Source organism: Mus pahari, chromosome 13, assembly GCF_900095145.1.
Source record: "Mus pahari chromosome 13, PAHARI_EIJ_v1.1, whole genome shotgun sequence".
Taxonomy (NCBI): Eukaryota; Metazoa; Chordata; class Mammalia; order Rodentia; family Muridae; genus Mus; species Mus pahari.
Genome location: NC_034602.1, coordinates 14,148,405 through 14,171,994, shown reverse-complemented (window position 1 = coordinate 14,171,994; position 23,590 = coordinate 14,148,405). Strand labels below are relative to the sequence as shown.

General features: G+C 36.9%; 1 pseudogene; it reads right to left on the bottom strand.

Moving 5' to 3' along the window:
• The window catches only part of LOC110330866, a 32,620-nt pseudogene extending 12,340 nt beyond the window's left edge, over nt 1–20,280 (bottom strand).
• Nucleotides 20,281–23,590: the final 3,310 nt, after the last annotated feature.

Sequence of the window (23,590 nt, the reverse complement as noted above, 5' to 3'; positions counted from 1 at the left end):
AAAAAAAAAAAAAAAAAAAGAATACAGTTTCCAGAAAAACATCATATGACAGAGCTGAATTTCCAAAGAAATCAGAAGTATATAATATAATGTTATATGTGCATATAACATATATCATCTATATAACCTATGTGTCTTCATACATTAATGACATATAATAAATTATAATGGATACTCATATATATGAACTTATATATAGGGAAAGGATTTGTTAGACTGACTTACAGGACAGGTTGTGGTCCACATTGTCCAACAATGACTATCTAACAATAAAAGGCCCAAGAATCCAGTAGTTGTTCAGTCCATTAGACTGGATGTCTAGTCTATTCTTCAGTATATACCCAGATCCCAAAGAAATGGGCTCTAATGCTACTGAAGGAATTTACTTGCCAGAGAGAACAACAGAATAAGGCAAATACAAGACAAGCTTCTTTCTTTCATGTCTTTTATATAGGCTACCAACAGAACGCATGTCCAAGAATAAAGGTGGATGGTCCCACCTCAAAGATGCAAATTAGAAGTGGGTCTTCCCATTTCTAATCATTGAATTATGGAAAACTTCTTCAAAGTATACCTAGTCAGTTGGGTTTTAATGAATCCCATATGTAATGAACATAAAACAAATGAGATTTTCTTTAATTTTAACAATGTCTTAAAAGGAATTCTAAAAGCAGCCTGAAAAACTCAACCCTGAGTTTAAAGTCAGCCTACCCCTGTATCTTATTCATGAATTAAATAGAGTTGACATAGATTTTTATTTTTCCTTAATTAGGTAAGTTAATTACTTTGATTATTTGTTTCCACATGATGACAAATAACACTGTAAGTACTGATTTCTTATACTTGACCTAACTGTATGGCCAGATGTTGTTTCTTGGGGCATTGGGTCTAATCACCAATTCCATCAGGTCATTCACATAGAACACTCACTCATACTTCCACTTGGATAAACCTCAGAGGTGTATTCTTTCTATAAAAATCACACAGTAAATAATATGTGTGGCTGATATAATGATCTATGGGTGATAAAAAACGAAAGATTCTGTGACCATAGAAACTTATCAGAATTAATCTAGCAATTAAATAATCTGAAATTACTGGAATACCATTCCTTCTTCTAGAAGAATGTATGCCCATACACAATCATATTCATATTTAATTCTCTTATCAAAAGAGTTATTCCTAAATTACATAAACAGTGGTTCCTATGCTAAAATGATTAATGGACACTAAATTAGAAAGACCTTGTTGTATTTCAGTTATGAAAAATTAAACCACCAATTTTATTAGTTACTAAATTAGAATTTGAAGTCCTTTACTTATACAACTATAAATTCAAGTATAACAAGAATTAGTACAATATAAGATATATTAGGACATCACTTTATAATTAAACACCATGACATAAATTGGCATCTTAAATTATTATTACATATAGAAATATCCTATTTGACTGTATGTTTTTCCCTCACAGCCTACCACAACAGAGTGAAATTCATACAGACTGGGCGAGAGCTATCTCTCACAAACTTAGGCCATCTTTAAAATGGTAAAAACTGAACAGTAATTTGTTTCTGTTTGCTGTATTTTTTGGCAGATATCAGGAATTAACAAATAAGAAAATTTACATTATGGCTCTTTATTCAATGGCTAATTAAATGGTAGTGATGTATCATCCATTGTTACGTTATTACTTAGAATAAAACTTGCTATTTAAATAAAGAATTAATTAATTAATTAAAATAATCGCATTAGGGCGTCTGCATGTTCTTCTAAGGAGTCAATAGTTATTTAATGAAAATGCTAGTATCAGGGTTGTAAAATTACCCTATGAGTTGTTAGGGTCACTGTAAAAAGTCACCCATAGCAACACATGTTATAGCTATTAGTATTTATTGCACAGTAGAACCTGATGTCAAGATCCTATTGGTGATGACACCAATGATAGACTATTATTTAAAACACAGAGAGCTTTTAAAGATTTATTTATTTATTTATTTATGTATGTGAGTACATGGTAGCCTTCATGTGGCTGTTGGGAATTGAATTCTAGGAACTCTGCTTGCTCAGTCCCGAAGATTTATTTATTATTATACATAAGTACACTGTAGCTGTCTTCAGACACACCAGAAGAGGGCATCAGATCTCATTATGGGTGATTGTGAGCCACCATGTGGTTGCTGGGATTTGAACTCAGGACCATTGGAAAAGCAGTCAGTGCTCTTACCCGCTGAGCCTGAGAAGAAAGCTTTCAGTTTGCTGACAAATAATCACATTGCCAGAACATACTGTGTGATTTGCTGAGGTAGAAAATGCGTCAGTAGTTTCACCCATCTGTGAAATCCCTGTGCTACAATACCAACTTACCAGACTGTTGCTACCGTCTCCGACCAGCAGAAAAGAAGCGACAAAACCAATGTCCTTCTCAAAGCAGTTTATTCAGGAACATAACTATGTGCACTAAAAAGATCCCCCGACCTCTCTTGGCCATCCCCTTTTATACCCTCTAGTCCACTTCCTATCACCCTATTCCACGTGGGCACAGTTCATTGGCACAGGACTGCATTCGTCACATCATCTGATCTTTTGTCGTGGTGCATCTGTGCAGTGCAGTTTAACGGACGTGGCTATCTTGAGGGATATGAGGAAGTCAGTTGTTAGCCGTTAGACTTGGCGGCAGTCCTGGGCGCCATCTTGGGGCCGTGGCCAAACCCGCTCCTCACACCAGAACATTTGGGAAATAACCAATCATTTTAGGATTAGATATGAGGCCCATGCCACAGTCAGGAACCATGCTTGATCCTGTAAATATGATTAGGAATTGATGGATAGACAGGTAATAAACTTTATAAAGGAACCTACTACGGTTGTTTTGCTAAATAAATATATTGTCAAGTCCCATACTTAATGCTCCTCAATCAGTGCTGCTCTCAGACTTCCTCTTCTTTAGGCAATTGTTAAGGCAGAGACTACTAACTTATTAGAGTTCCAAAACTGAGTGAAAATCTAGTGCTCAGTCCTATGGAGGATGTCTATATCATTTCCTCTGATACTCAGAGAACATAACAAAATAGAGTTTTGAAGAATATAAGATCTAAAGAGTAGGGAGGTATGCTGCTAAAACAAAATTAAACTAATAATGCTAATTGCCTGGGCATGAAATGGCCATCTCACTCTTGAACACACTGCGGCTGTGATTACTTGGACCAAAGAGGCACAAGACTGGACCCTTCAACATTTCATCTTAGATGAATGCGTGAGTCATAAAATACCATCCCTCCCTAAAGGACTCTTGGCAGTTAATGGTTTCTATAGGATAAAAGTCATTTTCTTTTAATTACCATCTTGACACTCTGTAGATTCACTAGAAAGGGAGCCTTAATAAAGTATTGTCTACGTTTAGGCTGACCTGTGGGTATAGCTGTGGGGGATTATCTTGATTATGTTCATTGAGATGGGAAGACGCACCTGCTGTGGGTGACACCATACCTGAGGCAGCGGATCTGTACTGTGAACAGTGGAGAAAGTCAACTGAACACTATCATGTGTGAGTTATTATATTGGATGCAAACAGAATGTGACTAACCTGTCTAAAGTTCCTGATACTGTCCGTAAATGAGGCCTTCCCTAAAATGCTTGTCTTAGTTACTCTTCTCCTTCTGTGAAGAGACATCATGAGAAAGGCAACTATAATTAAAAGATAAAGAACAAACAAACAATAAGAACAAAACATTTGGTCAGGAGCTTGCTTACAGTTTCAGAATGTTATTCCATGATGACCATGGCAGGAAGCAGTAGGCATGAGGCTTGAGCAGAAGCTGAAAGCTTTATTTTCTAATCTACAGACATCAGGAGGAGAGAGACACTGCCTGAGTTTCTTAAGATCTCAAAGACCATGCCTAGCAACACACCTCTTCCAACAAGACCATATTTAGAGAATAAGCATACAAACACATGAGCCTATGTAGGCCATTCTCATTCAAACTATGATGTTTGACTCCCTGGCCCACTTGTACCTATATCACACATACCTGACTCATTTGTACCTGTATCCAACATACTTATTCTTGGAATTTTGTTTGTTTTTCCTCGAGCTGAACATTTTCTGTTTCTCTTTGCCCTGCTTATTCTTTTTCATTGTAGTTCTGAAAAAGAGTGATCACTAATAACCACATCACATAATCAATACTAGACTGCCCTGAAATCTCTTCTGCCAACCCCATTAAATCAAACCTCTTCAATTTAGCCTAAAGCAAAATTTTAAGTCAAGATCAAAAATGCATCCTTATTCAGTGCCAAAAATGTCACAACAATGGTCTGTAGGTCATTGGCGCTCTGAAATCTCTTGAGCTCAGCCTCTGTATTCCATATTGTCCTCAGCACTAATATCTTCCATGTTCCTACTTGGATGGCCCTTTAACATTTAACTGCTTTTTTTTTAGTCTGAAACCTTCCCTATTCCTCTAACCAATAGCATGGTCAGGCCTGTCACATAAATATCTGTATCTCAAGTACTAATCTCTGTCTTAGTTACTATGCTATTTTTGTGAAGTGACACTATATCCATGGCAAATCTAAGAAAAGTAAGTGTTTAACTGGGGCTTGCTTACAATTTTAGAGGTTTAGTTCATAATCATCATGGTAGGAAGCAAATAGGCATGGAACTAAAAGCAATGCTTAGTGAGAACATCCTAATCTGCAAGCTGGAGAGAGAGAGGGAGAGAGAGAGAGAAAGAGAGAGAGAGAAAGAGAGAGAAAGAGAGAGAGAAAGAAAGAGAGAGAAAGAAAGAGAGAGAAAGAAAGAGAGAGAAAGAAAGAGAGAGAAAGAGAGAGAAAGAGAGAGAGATAAAGAAAGAGAGAGAGAGACAAACAGACAGAGACACAGAGAGACAGAGAAAGAGACAGAGACAGACACAGAGACACAGAGACAGAAAGACAGAGAGAGACTGGGCCTGACATGGGCATTTAAAACCTCAACTAATGCCCCGGAAACATTACCTCCAACAAGGACATACCTTCTTAATTCTTCTGAATTAAGTCAACTGGGGACTAAGTGTGAAAATATATAAGCCTACAGGGGCAACTACTATTCAAATCACCACAGTGATGGACTATAACATGGAATTTTGAGTCAAATAAATCATCTCTCTTATGTTTCTTTTATCAAAGAATTTTGCCAAATAAATAGGAAACAAACCTAAAACACTGATGTAAAAGAATTCTGGGAAGAAAATAATGGTTATCTCTTGACTAGTTATATATTGACAATTTGAACTTCTCTGAAAACTTGAATTCCTATATTTTTACTGATTCAGAGTTTATACACAGGCATTAGTGTCAGATAAATAAGGTACCCTTAATGTTTCTATTGAGTGTTCCATGAACCAATTTAATGTGAAAATATTTTTATTCAAATGTGCTGTATCTTTAATTTTCTGTCTTCTCAAAAAATTTATTGCCACCCTAGAAGGTTCAGCCACACTGCAATTGCGTCCTGCACATAAAATCAGGATCCTATGCGAATTCTCTAGAGTGACAAGTCTTCACAAAATAAACTTTCTGGATCTGGAGAGAAATTTAAAGGACTGTAAAAATCACACGCCAGAAAAATCTAGAGCACATCTTACCCATCATCACAAGTATTCTAAAGTGTTACAAAATGAAATAGTATCAGCATTTAGAATCTCTAATACATTCCTTTACTGCAGGCAGCTTTTGGAATCACATTAAAACCACAGGGTCGGAGTTGCCATGAGTTGCATTTTATCAGCACAAATGAGGGTGATTTTTTTTCCATACAAATTAGAGCGATTATTTCAATTCAAGCTGTGCTAGTTCTGAGAAGAATGATTGTACATATATAATTCAAAAAGGGAAGAAGAAAGAGAAGGAAAAAGAAAAGATCACAGTAGGATTCCACAATGCAATGCTTAGTTTTGTTTGTTTTTTAATCTAGCTACTTACCAGTGATTTATTACTCTCTTACTTCCACACTTTGTGAATTCAAAAACCCTGCACTTATCATGTTTACAATGAAAGATATTTATAATTTTTTTCTGTACTGGATTTTTAAATTGTTTTTATTTTTATTTTTTATAGTGCATTCATTGCCCTTCTCCTGTTCCCCCTCCCACAGTTGCTCATCTCATTCCTATCCCCAGGCTCCAAAAGGATTCCTGTTCCCCCTGGGACCGCAAGCCTCTGAGAGTTTATATGCATTTTCTTCCACTGAGGCCAGACCAGGCAGTCTTCTGCTATATACATGTCGGGAGTGGGGAGGACTTGGACCAGGTCCTGTATGGTCTGTACTGGAATTTTAAGAAAGCTGCATCCCCAGTCAGACACCAATTAAAAGCTGCTTCTTGTAAGTTTACAAGGCATTAATAAAAAATTTAAGATACTGCTCACTAAGATTCCAGAGTCCAACTTTTCCTTCCATCCCTCCCTCTCTATCTCCCTCTCCCTCCCACTCCCCTCTTTTTCTCTTCCCTCTCCCTTTCCAAGAGAGAGAGAGAGAGAGAGAGAGAGAGAGAGAGAGAGAGAGAGAGAAGAGAGAAGAGAGAGAGAGAAAGAGAAAGAGAGAGAGAGAAGGAGAGAGAGAGAGAGAGAGGGAGGGAGAGAGAGAAAAATTCTTTAAGAAAGCTTGCTTGTGCTTCATCTCAGTCTATGTTGAGACAAAGCCCAGAAACCTGAACACAATAATTTCCATGAGTCAACTAGGAGAGGCTAAGGTGAGCAGTTGACTATCCTGGAGGTAGCCCACTATTTTTGAATGGTCTATGATGGGTAAGCTCTGAGAGGCAAGATCCCAAGAGAATTCACCTCAATATTGCTTTTTGCACCTGATATGCCCCCTTTCTGCCTTTGTTAAATGGTCTAATGATTTCTGGGCCCTAGCCCACCCTACTGGACAGATTTTCTACAGATCAATGAAGATGTACTATCATGTAATGATGGTTTATAGACAAGTTGATAATTTCATAATTCCTGATAATGATTTTATAAAATTTCTGATTTGATTCAAATAATTTTTGGAAGAAAGTTTTAAGAGATTTTTTTAGTTGTTTTGCTAAATCCAGTACAAGATCCTTGAGTGAAAGAAAACCAGAGTTTATTAAAGCACAATAGTAAAAAGCCAGTGCCAAAGAATTTTCTGGGAAAAAAAAATGTCATTACTCATGATTTTCCCTTAAATATGTTTAAATATAAAGTTCTACACTAAATTATATGCGTGTAGGATAGAGTATATATAATTAAATCCTTGACATTTTCATTATTTATTTATTTATTTAATTTTTAACTTTATCTGCCTTTATTTTATGCTGAATTTATTCCCGGGCCATAAGTTTTAGTTTCTTCAGTTTCTTCTGGGATATCATTTTCTTCTGTGCAACCTCCTCTTCTGGCTTTGGAACGATCTGTTCCTTCTCAGTGAGGATCATCTCAAGGTGGCAGGGGGAGCTCACGTATGGGTTAATCCGGCCATGAGCTCTGTGGGTTCGTCGGCGCATCTTAGGGGCCTTGTTCACCTGGATGTGTTCAATGACCAGAGAGTCTACGTCTAAACCCTTAAGTTCAGCATTACTCTCTGCATTTTTAAGCATGTACAGCAAAAATTCAGCACTCTTTTTTGGCCACCGTCCCTGTGTCCAGCCCCACTGCTTGACCTGGCCTGGGCGCACCTACCAACTCCACCATTATACCGCCGGAATGGCACACATTACATCTTTAAAGTGACATCCTTCAGATACTTGGTGGCTTTGCGTTTATGCATATCCTTGATGGCCTGGGCAGTTTCCGGAGTGTTCTTAAAGTGAATGCGAAGCTTTGAACCTCTTGATTTGCATGATTTTGTGGGGTTTTCTGGGTCAAGAGAGTTGCGATCTATCTTGGCAGGTGACCTCTGACCGCTGACAGGAAGATGAAGTCAACATTTTTATATTAAAAAGAACTTCAATTATTTTATAAACCCTGTTGCTCATACACAAATTGATGTTCGAATAGTTTTTTCATTCTGTATATTAATTAAAGAAAACTTCAAAACAAGATTGCAAAATTAATCTATTAAAATGCTAGTTTTATTTTCATCCTATCACTAACATGAGCTGAACTAGATCCAGGAGAATAGGCAGGAATCAGTGACAAGCCATGTGAAATGAAGGGCTAGATCACATATAAGACAGCACCCATACAGGGAGGAATAAGTTTCTCTGCTTTAGTGTCAGAAACAGGGAAAAGCAGATTCGAGAGTTGTTGGAAGTCACTGCATCATGCAAGCTACAGAAATGTTAATGATTCTTCAGGTTAGTACTCACTGAAACTGTGTGAGTACAACTTGTTGATTTGAGGATCAGTACCATATTAATGTGACAGGCTGGGCTGCAAAGTAACGATGCCTTTAAGAGGTATCACTTGAAAACAATTACTACAGGAATTAATGGAAAAAATGCGTGTATCAATTTCCATTCATAACCATTTCAAAATGGTTAAAATTCATAACCATTTTTACTAAGCCAGTGAATTTTTAATTTGCAAATTTTAAAGGTACACTGTAAACAGCAATACTCAAAAAAGCTATCATTTGAAGAACTTTATCTTTTATTTCTTTTTCTACATATTTATTTTTTATTAGATATTTTCTTCATTTACATTTCATATGCTATCCCCTTTCCTAGTTTCTCCTCTGAAAATTCCCTATCCCCTCCCCGCTACCCCTGCTCACAACCCACCCACACCCACTTCCTGGCCCTGGCATTCCCCTATACTGGGGCATAGAATCTTCACAAGACCAAGGGCCTCTCCTCCTATTGATGGCCAACTAGTCCATCCTCTGCTGCATATGCAGCTAGAGACACGAATCCCACCATGTGTTTTCTTTGAGTGGTGGTTTAGTCCCAGGGAGCTCTGAAGGTACTGGTTAGTTCATATTGTTGCTCCTCCTATAGGGCTGCAGACCCTTTCAGCACTGGGTACTGTCTCTAGTTCCTTCATTAGGGGCCCTGTGTTCCATCCAATAGCTGACTGTGAGCATCCACTTCTGTATTTGCCAGGCACTGGCATAGCCTCACAGGAGACATCTATATCAGGGTCCTGTCAGCAAAATCTTGTTGGCATCTGCAATAGTGTCTGGGTTTGGTGGTTGTTTATGAATGGGTCCCTGGGTGGGGCAGTCTCTGGATGGTCCATCCTTCTGTCTCAACTCTGAACTCTGTCTCTGTAACTCCTTCCATGGGTATTTTGTTCCCCCTTCTAAGAAGGATCGAAATATCCACACTTTGGTCTTCATTTTGAAGAACTTTTCAATCATGCTACGAACATTAACAAAAAGATCTCTTTTTAATTCATGTAAGGTCTATATTTCAGCAAAATATTGCAGATATGAATGTTAATATTTTACCCTCCCCTATCAAAGCTCATGTTTTCTTTGATTTAAATATCTAAATATTTGTTCAGAAAAAAAAGCACAAGCTAAAACTTGAATTCCAGCCAAAAGTCAGACACAAAGATGGGTCAGAGATATTTCAGATGTATCTACTTTACTGAGGTGTTTCAGGTGTTAATCTAAATACAGATGTCTTTAAAACATAAATATAATTAAATTTGGAGTTTTTCATTGGAATATCAAGATAGATCCTCACTCTTTATGAAATAGCAGTTATTCACATTATTCCACTGGAGAGTTAATTTAGGAAGGTGCCCTTCAATCAGGTGCCATAAATTATACCTTGCATATGAAAGAAATTGCAACATGACTATATATAAATCATTAAAAGTGCAATCTTTCTTTTCAAGCCTTGTATGAATTAGAATGAGATAAACTATATGACTATATTTCAAGACAGAATGGGAACCCAGAAAAAATCCACTAAATGGAAAATAGTGAAATTATCTTGAAAAACTTTCCGCCAAATTGTCATGTATATATTTCACAGAGAAGAGATGGCAATTATTGCCAGATTAAATTAGAAAGACTAAATGAGAGGAGTATCACTGAATGTGTTGTAGAAAGTGGTAGTATATTTATAAGGGTGTACATTTTAGTTATGAGACAAGTTAAGCAATGAAACAGTTGGCCAGGGAAATTAATTTTCATCACTGTAAAAATCTGGCTTCAGATCTAGGAAGAAACTGTTTTTAAAAGCTATTTTAAAAAACATTGTTTACCAATTTTCTGAGAATCTTGTTTAAAAAAATGAAAATAAAAAGACAGCCTTAAAGATTTCTTTGCACTAAAACAAAAGATATAAACTAGTTAAATAAATTTGATATTTAAATTAGCAAATCTCAAAGTGCTTTCTCCTTACTCTGAAATGTTCAACATAGCTTCAGAAATCAAGAATTAAATGAGAAAAACTGACTCTTTGAAATAGCACTTTTGCTATCAGGAAAACATTGCAGCAGTATTATTGGTATGTAAAATTTTATAGCAAAAACTAAAACAATGCACAGCCCAGGGATGGTTTTGTATTAGAACAATTGCCTAGATGGTAGGAACCAATAAAGGTGCTCACTCCAATTAAATATTAAGATACTTTTATACATACAGTAGTCTTACACAGAAAAGAAGGCATACTAAAGATTAATAAGAACAAAATAATTACTACTAAAGAAAAGCATAAATTAAAATATTTAGAATCTGTCTGAACTCAGTCATTCCCTACTAATTTTTTCAAAAGAATACTACTTACCAGTTAGCATAATGGTCTATAGTATGATGATATAATTAACAGAAGAATTTGAAGCCTTGAGAATGGGAGGCAAATAAATATGAAGTGCAATACTTTAGTGACAATTGTCATAAGCTGGATCACATCTTAAAGAACATGTAGCTTTGGTTACAGGCAGAAAAAGTAGCATATGCTTTTGCTTCTTAAGTCTTCTAGAACCTAGGTATTCTTAAGATTTGCAAATGAAAGACTAGGAAAGGCACAGTGTCCATCAGCAACAATCACATGAGGGGAGAACACAACATGAAAAAAGTATTTAAAAAAAAATAGTCAATACAACAGCTACTGAGACAGTACCAGATACTCCAGACATTCCAGAATATTGCCTCACCCAGTCCATGGCAAGATCCTTGCTTATATCCTTAAACAAAATACAAGATAATATTGACACAGCTTTGGGGGTTGGAATATGAACATGGGCCTCTAAGTAGAGAACCTAACATGGCCTGTACATCCAAGGAGAGTGTAACTCAGAAATTAAAGAATAAAAGAGTAACTGAAAATATGGGGGTGTGGCTGTTGCAAGCAGAAAAAGAAAAAAAAACACATAGGCAAAGGCTCTAAATTAGGGATATCTTAACATATATAATAACTATATTTCCCTTAATTTAACTCATAAAAAGACATTTTATGAAAACAAAAGCTATATTTTGGCTGTTTTGGAGATTTCAATCCATGATGGATTGTCCCCATTGCTTTGAGTGAAGTGACAGTACACAATGATAGGGGCATATGACAAAACAAAACTGCACAATTCAGGAATGCGACTTGGAAAGGGAGAATGTCTCAAAATTCCATTCAGGTCATGCCTTGGTGACCAAAAGACTTTCCAGAATAAACCATTTTTAAAAGGTGCCACCACCTCCCACTGCCACTAGTATTCAGGGACAAATGGGCTTCTAGGAGATATTTAGGAACAGAGGATATTAGACACAAAGAAAAGTGAGTCAGTGAGTTCAGGCATTAAAACAGAAGGTGAGTGTAGAGTGTAGCCTGGTTGGTTTGAGAATCCAGGCAGCACAAAGGTCACAAAGATTTTCAAGCCAAAGTCAGATTAGAAATATCACAGTTGATCTGAGAATAAAGCAAAATGACCCAAAAGTGTCAAGCAAGAAAACAACACAGGGATTTTGTTTATTGCTGAAACAGAATTTATCACCAAAACTACCAGGGAGTTGGCCAGAGTCTGAACTCTGGTGATAGGAGAAAAAAGGAAATCCTAGGCACAACTGAATTGTAAGTTGGTGTTCAAGGGGGTTTAAACAGAAATGTAGTAACAGAAATATTTAAAGTTTTCTATAGCTCAAATTGAGTTTGTGCTACAAATACAGATCTTGGTCCTTTGCTCCCTTGAATCAAAATTCAAGACAGTGAAGAGATGTCTTAAAATATGGGTGAGCCAAGAATCAGCATAGGGCAGAGAATGGCTATTGTTCAGTGGATTAAGTGTAGACAGAAGTTTGGTGTCACACTGTGAGATTCCTAGAAAACCAAGGCTCAAATTGGGGTACATGTGAGAAGAACATGGTTATACATATATTTCTCTTCCTATAAGAAACAACTGAAAGGATCTTTAGTATTCTAGTCTTACTTACATACACTAGATAATTATTTTAAAGTTCTATCACTAGGGTTATAAAGTACTGAAAAACCAGTGTGGCTCAACAGAAATTTCTCTTCCAGAAGTCAAAGCTCTGAAATGGTTTCCATGGGGCTAAAATCAAGTTAGCTACAGGAGAAAATATTAAATTTTCAACTTGTAGAAGCTCCCTACATTCATTTGTTCTTCACCTCTTTCTCACATCACTGTTGGAAATGGGTCTGGCAGTTTCAAGAAAATGATTGTACGATTTGAAGCATTTCAGATAAAATGTTTTGCTTCTGCAGAAGGATGCAGCAGTCGTCGCCTAAACAAGCGAGAATGCCCAGGATGCAGCAGTCGTCATCACCTAAGCAAGTGAGCATGCCCAGGGAGCTGCTCCTTGACTTTTATTCCTAGCAAATGTGGCCCTGTGCCTGACTCTGTATGTTCAGTTCTCTGGCTTACATTTTTAAATGACTATGGTCAGTTTCTAGAAAGAAATGAAAATTGACCATATGTTCTGATTTTAAGAATTTCTAACCCAGAGAAATTTAAAGTTTTGCTAAGTTCTTCTTTATAATTTTTATGAGGTTTGTCCTATTTAGCAACTTGATGAAAAAAACCTATTCTTTTCATTACATTTCTAACATCAGTTTGACTGCTCTGCTTCCTGCTGTAACAGCACTGAAGCCTACAGATTATCCAGGATATCCCTCCATCCAGTCCACAATATTTTCCTTATCCAAGCCATCAAAACCCTCTTTGCCTTACAAGGTAATATTCTCATAGTTATGGCTTTGAGAAAATGGACATCTCTGGCTGGCAGAATTGTTTCTCCATTAAAGGTTAAGCTCACAACTAAAATAAAAAGATTATGGGTGTCTGTGAGGGACTTTTCTTAGCATCCAAGCCTCCCTTCACAGAAAATAACAGAAATGAAAAGTGCCTCCAGCAAGTGGGGGAATTAGGAATATGAATTCTTATGAATTCTCAACGCTTTAGAGTGAAGGATCCAAATCATTAAGTCAAGGTTTTCACCGCTAAATAACAGACATTTCCTTCTAAATGTGAATTTATCTGAAGGAAAAACTTTGAACACAGCCTGAATTAACATAACAGAGGTAGAAGGAAAGAGTGTGCCTTGAGAGTAATCTCCATGGTACCCTGAATGCTATTGAAAGCCATGTGAAGAAATGTGAGCTAGGCTGCCTTGGGAAGAGAGAAGGTCTCACCCAAGGGACTTTAATGGTGGCCAATGTAGAGCACTTAAACGCTTCTTGCCATTTCCTAAATCCTTAATGTTATCATTCGACATCTATTTATTTAGTAACTCTCTCACTACCGGTACTATGTTATTTCCTGAAAACATGTGTAGGTGTTGTTGGGAGGGAAAGACAGTAAAAATAAATACATTATTGTGAAAGGTAGCAAAATAAATTTTACAGAAAAGGAGATGTAGCCTTGAGTAACCGGAAAAATAAGAGGGAAGTAAGAGACATTAGAGCAGAAACCAAAGAAGGAGTGAAGGAGCTACATAATGAGATAGGAAAGAATAAAGAGCATCACCATTGTATACTCAGGGCAGTGAAGAGTCATTGTATCTGGGAAAGAAAAGAAAGGAGATATTTTTTTGCATTCTCCCTATATACAGCTTGTTTAGTAGCTTAAGTTAACTCCACTCCCCATCTGTTTGATGTTCTTGATGGGCATCCTTCAGCTGTGGATCTCTAACTTAATGGTGTCTCCACCACATCTGAAGCTGCACCTTCCTTCACCAATGGCCGTCTGGCCTCTGATGCTACAAAAACCACATCTTTTCTCTGAATTGTTCAGTCCTGCAGATTACAAGCTACCCAAACCAGTACTACGTGGGAAGTTCTTACACAAGTTAGCTTCGGCTTGAGATGCAACCGTAGCCCCTCTGAACCCTAGCTTCCAAGTGCTCACCCTGAAGAAAGACTTCCTAGAAGATTTCACTACAATACTGGTCTCTTCCTGATTAAGCTGATTTTACAGTTCTAGTTAACCACCATCCATTGTCCCAGTAAAGGGTTAATTTCCATGAATTCTTACACATAAGCGTCCCTAAAAAAAAAAAAAAAAAAAACCTTTGTTTTTTCTCAATGATCTCACAATCCTTGCTTGTGAATTTATTGCTTGAAGCACTCTCATCTTCTGAGCCCACAGAGAACATAAAAGTAAGCTCTGATCACCCAGAGAGTTTTCCAGGTGCATATACCGAAACCCTTCCACAAGTCTCCCACAGAAGTGACACGGCTAGGGTAAACAGAACAATAACCAATTTTCCTGTTACCAAAGTCTTCTCTAGTTTGCTTCCTATTACTGTGGTAAACACCATAACCAAATAACCAAAAGAGAATTTGGAAAAGAAAATATATATATTTGATGGCTTACACACCCACTTCAGTCTATCACTGAGAAGAGTGAGGGCATGAACCTGGAGATGGCAATCAAAACATAAACCATGCAGTAATGCTGATGACTGTTTCCTCCTACTGGCTTGGTCAGTTCCTTTTCTATATACTCTAGGTTCACCTGCACAAGCATGGCACCGCTCCCAATGTCCTGAACCCTCATTCTTCAATTAGACATCAAGAAAATACTATACAAAAAGAGAGGCCAATCCGATGGAGGCAGTTTCTCAGTTGAGATTTCCTATTCCAGGTATGTCAAGGTATGTTCTCAAAGAAAGATGTGGTGTGAGTACTAGTATACTGGGGGTAATTGGTGTTGAACACCATCATCTGAAATGTGCAATAATCACAAGATTTATTTTAGACTAACAGGAGAACAGCAAATCTGGGAAACTGCATATACACAAGAAATTTATCTCAGCGGACAAGTCTTGTCCATATACTCTATACACAAAAGATTGGCAAGATGTTTCATATCTACCTTTGATCACTTAAGTCTGACAGGGGCAGAGCAGGAATTGTCTCAAAAGCACAGGATTTCAGTGTGCTCTTTCCTATCTACAAGGGAGTAAATTATAAGAACTAACTCTAGTTCTTATAATAGAAATACTACTAGCTTGAAACACACACACACACACACACACACACACACACACACACACACACACAACATCAATGAGATCAATTACTTGAGCATTGAAATAAACCAATAATATCACACTGAATTATTTTTAGTCAAAAATTAATGCAAATTTTGAAGATATTGATGATCAAGTCTAGTGCCATCTGCGTAAGGAGTAAGTACTTAACTTTATACTCATGTAAAGTAACCTGGAAGTTTCAAATAGAACTTTCTAGAGGAAAAGTGCTTAAAGTAGATTTTCAGTGTACCTTGTAAGAATACCAGCTAGGCTACAGTGAAAGGACTGGGTAAGTCACGATTTTACTGTATCCTATTAAAGACAATAAGATAGTGACCCCAATAATCTGCATAACATATCTCGCTCTGAAGAGATATTCACAGTTTATTCAATTTTGACTGAACATAAGTTTTACAGCCTTTCAGAAAGAATCTGCCTGACACAAGATCTGATTGTGGATGATCATATAGATCTCAATGGCCATACAACATATGGCAAAACAAAGTAACAAGAGGCTACTTAATTTTTAAAACATATGTTTTCTGATTTATTCAATAGAGATTAGTAAAGAAAAGTGAAAGATTCATTGTTCTTTTCTTGGCAGCTACATATGGAAACTATATTCTAGGAACAATACTAGGGATTGAACCTAGGGCCTTGTGCATGGCAGTCAAACACTCAGCATGGCTCTCTATCTCCAGCAAAGTCATCCTGTGTGCCTATCTGTCAGTCTAACTGCAACCCTAACCCTCAGTTACAACATCTGTATGTCTGCTTCACCTTCTGTCTAACCCTTACTTTATTATGGTGACTGGTAATATAAAATTTTGGCAGAGAAAGTTTTTATGACACTTTTCCACAGCTGCAAAATTCCTTAGAATCAAGATGCAAGAGCTCAGAACATGCAAAAAAAAAAAAATCACTGAAAGTAATGGAAATAACTCCACTTCAATCTATATCATGGCTTTGGAGAAAAAAAGAAAAGGAATTTTATGAGTAAGTAATGTTCTATATGAGATCAAAATTAAAAGGAAATGCGGAAATGGGACTTGTGATCGAAGTTTCTATTTTGTACAGGAATAAAAGGAAACATCACACTGTTGAACGCTGTGATTTTCAGGTAGATATCTGGTAAGATGGAATAACCTTGCCCAGAGATGTCTGTGTCTCCTTTAAAAACTAGAGTCACTGGAAACACTAGGAGTTGTGCAACAATTCCAGGCTCTTTCCTTGGGAAAAATCCTTTCTAGATAGAGTGAGAGTGGGGCTCACCCAACTCAGTCCCACTTAAAGTCATGCCAAGTTTATAGGAACAGAAATTTCTCAACCGGATCAATCAATAGAAACACATCACTCTCTGCTGTGAGTATAGTAAAAATAGAATCTAAAATTTAGGCTTTGGGACTCTTGGGAAGAGAAATGCACATAAGTAAGAGAAGTGTTTCACTTTGAATTCTGATACCTGACATTTAGACCTGAAAAGTGCATAGAAATGGCAGCAAAGACAAGAAACGAAGAAAAGGGAGCCTCAGAGGGAGGGATATGATTATAAGGTTCTGGTCTATTTCTCTTCTTTTTAAACCCTGACTTTTTGGATATCAGAAAACTTCTTGGAGTTTTTTTGGACAGAAGTCTAAGGGTAGAAACTTTCCATGCCCTTAACATCTATGCATTTTCTGTTAGCCTGTCAAAACTGGATTAGTGATCATTTTCACCTGTGAAGATTCTGTTCCCTCTGAGGGAATTAGTCCAGATGCAGAAGTCAATACTTAGCAAGAGGAGGTGTTTGTATCAGTTACTTAAGGTTTCTTCAAAATTAAGCAAAGTGCCTTGTCACATATTCTACCCTCTTCTAAATGATCCTCACCCCAAAGTGCCTTCATCTTTACATAAAGAAAAACTCTTCCCCACTTAATATAAATCTAATCTTAAAAAAATTCAAGTGTTTGAATGGGAAGAAATCTTACAGAGAATTTAATTCACATGGAAATGTCTCTAAATAAATAACAGATGTCACACAGATTCTATATGCTTCTCAGGAACTGCCTTTTGTGTCGTTGTGGTAAAATCTACTTTGATGCTAGAGTAGGCATATGGGGGAAATGCTCTTATCATTTTTAATTATAATATAATTACATCACATTCCCCCTTTCCTTTCCTTTCTCCAGCCCCTCTGGAACCCTGATTACTCTAATTACTTCCTTGCCTTCTTCGCCCTGCACATTTCCAAATTAATAGCATCTTTTTCCGTTATTGTTGTTGTTACCCACATGTGTGTGTATTTGTGCACAAATACATAAATACAACCTGTTTAGCCTGCTTTAGTTGCAGGTTTGACCACATAGCATTGGGGAATCAATTAGGAGTTTTATCCATGGGAGAAGCTAATTATTCCTCTCTCAGCCATCACTAGTTGCCTGTAGTTCCTTTTCTAGAGGTAAGACCCCATGATATTTTCCCTCTTCCATGAAAGTGAGTCTATTAATAGTGTCACTTGATCAGAATCTTCTTTATGCAGCATTTCTAAGAGAGACTATTTCACAACAGACTACTTAGTGTTCTGGCTCTTGTATTCTTTCCTTAATGTTTTCTGAATCATAGATGCAAAAGGTGAGATGTAGATGTATCCATTGTGGATGGGATCTTGATTTTCTGGCATCTATGCCGTGAGTATGGATTTCTATAATGCTCTTCATTTGCTGTAGAGAAGCTTCTTTGATAACAGGTGATAGCAATGCTAATCTATTGGTAAAAGGTTAAGATTTAGAATATAGTTAGGGATTGTGTTTGTATAGCAAAGTGGTGGCAGTAGATTCTCTTTTATGATCTATGAGTTCACTAGGCCCAGGAATTGGGCTCAGCAATGTTGGTTGCCACCCTATTCACAATAGGAAATTGTAAGTGATGTCAATAGAGAAGGATTAGAAGGAAAGGAGGACAAATAATTCCAAGACTGTTGGAAAATGCTCTCTTGTCCTATGGCATTTTGAACCAATATTTGAGATGGTAGTATATTGAATAACTTAATCATTAATAAATAGTCACATATTGACTTGCTAAATATATTTATTGTTTTTAATATTTTTACTCCAGTTTCTCAAAACATTCTTCATGCCCTGTTCTTTCATATTAGAGAGCATTCAAAAGATGTCTGCATAAGACTTTCCATATTTGTACATTTTCACAAATTGACGTTGCCACATTTCCATCCAGAGGTGGCTATGTGATTTTTTTCCCTTAAATAATGCCAGTAATAGGGATAGGGCATTTTGTGACTTCTGAATTAATTATAAAGGGCAATGCAACTTCAATGAAGAAGAAAGAAAATATATAATGAGCACATGATGACGGTTCATATTTCATTAGGAAAAGTGTAGGGTAATACAATGGGACACCATAACACATCTACTGGGATAGCAAGAGAATAATGATTTTGGCAACATAAAATTCTACGAAGGCTGTGGACAAGGCAAATATTCACTTTTTGTTGATAGGATGCAATGGAAGAGAATCCAGGGGTTGTATACTTAACTGAGCACATGTTTCTATATACTTCACCAACTAAAAATAAATAGCCACACAAACACACATACACATGAATATTCATGAATGTTTTATTCAAAATTGCCAAAATTAGTTGTTATTGAGGAGAACAAGCTATAGTGCATCCAACCAATGGACTATTGTTGAGAACTGAAATGAATGGGCAATCAAGCCAAGAAAAGGCAAGTAGGAACCTTAATATTGAAATTCAAAAAAGAATATTTTGCTACATGACATTACTGGTAAAAATATGCCACTCTCATAATAAATACTACCTCAGGAGGAATGAAGAGTGAGAGATGTGACCTCATGGACATCAGGAATGATGAGAAGAACGTGACTTTACCAATCTTACCCAAACCACCACAGAGTTATATTATATGCAATAGCATTCAGACACTGGAGACTATGCAGCCAGGTCAGGCATCTGCAAAGAGAGAAATATCAGGATCACCCTGTGATGTCTGCTTACTGTCTGCAGGGTCCAGACAGTATTTCAGATAGAGGTGGGCACACTCATGAATTCTGCTTGAACTGAAGACACTGAATAGCTCCCTTTTAAATTAATCATTCTGTTCGCTTACATCTCCAGTGATATCCCACTTCCAGGTTACCCCTCCACAAAACCCTCATCCCACATCCACCCTCTACCCACTTCACTTTGCCTCCATGAGGATGCTTCCCCACCCAACCAATCTCTTCCACCCCACCCGTACGCTGGGGCATCACACTTCCACAGGACCAAGCGCTAGATCTCCCATTGCTGTCAGGCAAGGTCATCCTCTGCTACATATGTATCTGGAGTCATGGATTCCTCCCTGTATACTCCTTGGTTGGTGGTCTAGTCTTTGGGAGCACTGGGTGGTCTATCCAGCTAATGTTTTTTTTCCCATGGAGTTGAAATTCCCCTCAGATCCTCCAATCCTTCATTGAAGGAAGGGGCATCTGGGGACTGACCTACCTTGGGATCCATCCTGTCTGCAAACACCAAACCTTACCCTATTGCTGTGGTCAAGAGGTGCTTACTGACAAAAACTTGGTGTGGCTGTTCATTGTGAGGTCCAGCCAGCAACTGACCAATGCTGAATATCTCCAGAGGAGCACTTGAGAGCACTGTACAAAAGCTGAAAGTGAAGGAAAGAAGTTTGAGGGACAAATAGAGCAGAATATATCTCATTTACTAGCTACAGAGGACATAGAACAGGGGGTATATGTGTTGGGTAGTCTTGATGTGATCAGGTAATTCTTTTCTAAAACTTAAGCTTGATCTATAAGCATGGAACTCGTGTTATATAATTTCTACCATCCTTCTGCAGTAACTAGACTTACTAGGGAGCAGCAATGTGACTCATATCGAGGATAAAACTCAATCAATCAAATCAGACCTAGATATGACACAGATAATAGAATTAGTCTACAGCGATATTAAAATAGTTACTATAAATATATCCCAAATATTCAGGAAGGTAGAAAATACATGAGCTTTGTTAAAGTCTCAGAGAGAACTTCCAGAGATGAAAAATATGCCTAAGATAAAAATTTTAAGGAATAATATTTATAACAGTTTGGACACACCTTACTGTAATTAATCAATATGGAGAAGGCAGTAGAAACGATTAAAATTGGAATGAGAAAAAGAAAAAATAAACAGTGAGAAAAAAGAAAAATAATAAAAGAAGCCAAACAATTATACATGCACATGATGAAATCCTGGGGCAGAGGAGAGGTGAGAGAGAATTTGAAAATTAATGAGCAGCAACTAAAGGCCAGTAAGGCACATTATGCTTTTGGTTAATTAAGGGTACCTCTGCTGGTGACTGCCCACTACGGCTGTGAGATCATTTAAAAGATGTCATGTTTCTGCTGCTTAGAGATACATAAGATCTTAAAACAGCTTCTACCTAGTCAAGCAAAAATGGTAGCAGAGAAGGATGACTGGAAACACATTATTGAATATACAGAATTACTCCTTCAAAACGCATGAAATGCTATGTTATGGTTACCATTTCTAATTACTGTTTGTTTAATTATACATTTAACTTTCATTTTTGCACAGTAGATAAAATAGACACAAAATAGCACACATTTCTAAGGCATTTCATTATGAGATAATTAAAAATTCATGGGAATTAAGGAAATGAAGCTGAATGGTCTTTCACATGTTCCTCAATGAGACGATAGAACAAAAATAACACCAACAAGTTGTTATTAAGACTGTATGTATAACTCTATGTCATCTGGTAACTGGTACAGATTTATGAAAGTAGTTCGTTTAAGTATGCCCTGTATCATCAACACAAAGAAATCCTTAGGCTACCCCTTTACAGTCACTTCTCATATGACCACTCCCACATCTAATTACTTATGTATCAAGGACACTAAAGAGGCAGAATCTGTACTATGTACCCTTTGGGCATTGTATATTTATGTCCCGAAGGTCCAGCCACCTACGTTGTTTCATTTATCAACATTTTATGCTTTTTATTTTACTTTACTCACAAATAGTGTTTCATAGTAGCAATATACCTTACATTGATAAATATTCCTATTATAAACCATAGTAGCTGTTTTCAAGCTTGAGATATTACAAATAAAATAGCTCACAACTATGATATGCATGATTATGATGAAGCATAAGCTAGGTCCCCCTGGGGCATGTATGAAGACCAGGAGTAAAATAGCTGACATTACCAAACAACCTACAGATTAGTTGAACGATTTAGCTTTTTACCCACTATAAATGAGAAAACTGAGTTCACCAACAGTGCTAACAACTGTCATGATATTTTTTATTGTAGTTGTTTGAATATGTCACTGAAGTATAAATCTGAGTTCTCTGATGCTCTGATGGGAGTCATGCTGCTGTTCTTATGCCCTGTGAAACATCTGTGTAATGTTCCCACTTTTAACCAGACTAATTGCTATTTCACTACAGAATTCTAATGTTCATTATATGCTCTGCAGTTTTCTTTTTCTACTTTTCTTTTACTGAAAATAGATTTTTCTACTAAAAAAATTCCAATAATGGTTTTCACTCCCCAAACACATTCATGTTTTTTAGAGATATGCAATAGAAAAAGAAAGCTGTTTTTTCCATACACTTAGGGAGATCTTCATGGAAAGGAGAGTGCATACTGCACCAAACACAATACTAGTGGGAGACTTCAACACCATAATCTCACTCTCTGAAGTAGGTGCTATATGACACCTGGGAATCAGGAGAGTGTTGGACTGCCAGGAGTGCTGACAGAGGACCAAGTGCTGACAGGAGGATCAAGTTCCAGCTAGAGACAGGTAGAGCATCTAACCTCAGAGATTACCAGATGGTAAAAGGCAGACATAAGAGTATTATTAACAGAAACCAAGACCACTCGGCACCATCAGAACCCAGTACTCTCACCACACTGAGTCCTGGATACCCCAACACACCCAAAAAGCAAGATTCAGAATTAAAGTCATATCTCATGATGCTGGTAGAGGATTTTTAAAAGGTCATTAATAAATCACTTAAAGAATTACAGGAGAACACTGCTAAACAGCTAGAAGTCCTTAAAGAGGAAACACAAAAATCCCTTAAGAATTACAGTAAAACACAAGAAAAAGGTGCTGGAACTAAACAAAACCATCTAAGATCTAAAAATGGAAGTAAAAAAAGTAAAGAAAACCCAAAGGGGACAACTCTGGAGATAGAAATTCTAGGAAAGAAAATCAGGAACCATAGAAGTGAGCTTCAGCAACACAATACAAGAGATGGAAGAGAGAATCTCAGGTGCAGAAGATTCCATAGAAAACATGGACACAACAATCAAAGAAAATGNAAAATGCATAAAGATCCTAACTCAAAACATCTAGGAAATCCAGGACACAATGAGAAGACCAAACCTACAGATAAAAGATACAGATGAGAATAAAGATTTTTAACTTAAAGGGCCAGCAAATATCTTCAACAAATTATAGAATAAAACTTCCCTAACCTAAAAAATAAGATGCCTATGAACATACAAGAATCCTACAGAACTCCAAATAGACTTGACCAGAAAAGAAATTCCTCCCAATATATAATAATCAGAAAAACAAATTCACTAAATATAGAATATTAAAATCAGTAATGGAAAAAGGACAAGTAACATATAAAGGGCAGACCTATTAGAATTACACCAGATCTCTCACTGCAGAATATGAAAGCCAGAACATCCTGGACAGTTGTTATACAGAACCTAAGAGAACACAAATAGCAGCCCAGGCTACTATACCCAACAAAACTCTCAGTTATCATAGATGGAGAAACCAAAGTATTCCATGAAAAAAACAAATTCACACAATATCTTTCCACGAACCTAGCCCTTCAGAGGATAATAAAGGGAAAACTCCAACGAAAGGACAGAAATTATGCCCTAGAAAAAACAAGAAAGTAATCCTTCATCAAACATAAAAGAAGATAGCTGCAAGAACAGAATCCCAATTCTAACAACAAAAATAACAAGAAGCAACAATTACTTTTCAGACAAACTACACAAACAGGACCCAACATTTTGCTGCATACAGGAAACCCACCTAAAGGACAAAGACAGACACTACCTCAGAGTAAAAGACTGGAAAACAATTTTCTAAGCAAATGGTATGAAGAAACAAGCTGGAGTAGCCATTCTAATATAGAATAAA